The following is a 1,246-nucleotide window of genomic DNA, read 5'->3' on the forward strand; positions in this document are numbered from 1 at the left end:
CTCTGAGATAAAATCCCCATTGGTTTTCACAGCCAGATATTGTGGGGACTTCGCTTCCTGGAACTGGTGCATTGGGCTGGGGAGCCTGGTGTTGGGCTGTGATTCCTTGCTCCTCAGGGGGTCACCTCCAAAGCTGAGACATTCTTCCCAATTCTTAATTGCCACCATGTAGTTGTGGGACCTGCTGGTTCTGTCACCACCCCTCCTACCAGTTTTGACATGGCTTCTTTATAACCTTGGTTATAGGAATTCTGTTTAGCTAGTATTCTGGTGGTTTTGTTATGGTTGTTCTATAATTTGTAATTTTGATGTGGTCATGGGAGGAGGCAAACTGAAGAGTACTCTGCCATCTTGACTCCACCCCATGGGTTTCTTATTAACATTTATTCACCCAAAGAGATGAATATAAAATGCACCCTCTGCCCTATTTCCACCAATGTTCTTGAAGATGATTATCCCAAGCTGGATTTAAGATAAATTTGGGGCAGCCGAATCACAACAGAATAAATAAGGGTCCACTAATAGTTTGAATCCTAGCTTCCATTTACTGTGTGCAATGGGCAGTTCCCTTCATTCTTCTAGGTCTGTCTCAAGCAGAATACACTGTTGTGTGGATTAAATAAAGAAATGTTATTCAGAAAAAAAAAAAATAAAAAAAAATGTTGGGCCGGCCCAGTGGCTCAGGCGGTTGGAGCTCCATGCTCCTAGCTCTGAGGGCTGCCGGTTCGATTCCCACGTGGGCCGGTGGGCCGGTGGGCTCTCAACCACAAGGTTGCCAATTCAATTCCTCGAGTCCTGCAAGGGATGGTGCGCAGCGCCCCCTGCAACTAAGATTGAACACGGCACCTTGAGCTGAGCTGCTGCTGAGCTCCCGGATGGCTCAGTTGGTTGGAGTGTATCCTCTCAACCACAAGGTTGCCGGTTAGACTCCCACAAGGGATGGTGGGCTGTGCCCTCTGCAACTAGAAAACGGCAACTGGACCTGGAGCTGAGCTGCGCCCGACACAACTAAGACTGAAAGGACAACAACTTGAAGCTGAACGGCACCCCCCACAACTGGGAGTGAAGGGACAACTTGACTTGGAAAAAAAAAAAAAAAAGGCCTGGAAGTGCACACTGTTCCCCAGTGAAGTCCTGTTCCCCTTCCCCAATAAAAAAATGGAAAAAAAAAAAAAAAAGAAATGTTGCAGTACCTATTTATAACAGTACCTGAGAAAGAGTGCTTTTTTAAAATAATCAGCCCGTC

The sequence above is a fragment of the Rhinolophus sinicus genome, chromosome 7 (assembly GCF_057876585.1).
Source record: "Rhinolophus sinicus isolate RSI-liver-muscle chromosome 7, RSI-T2T, whole genome shotgun sequence".
NCBI lineage: Eukaryota > Metazoa > Chordata > Mammalia > Chiroptera > Rhinolophidae > Rhinolophus > Rhinolophus sinicus.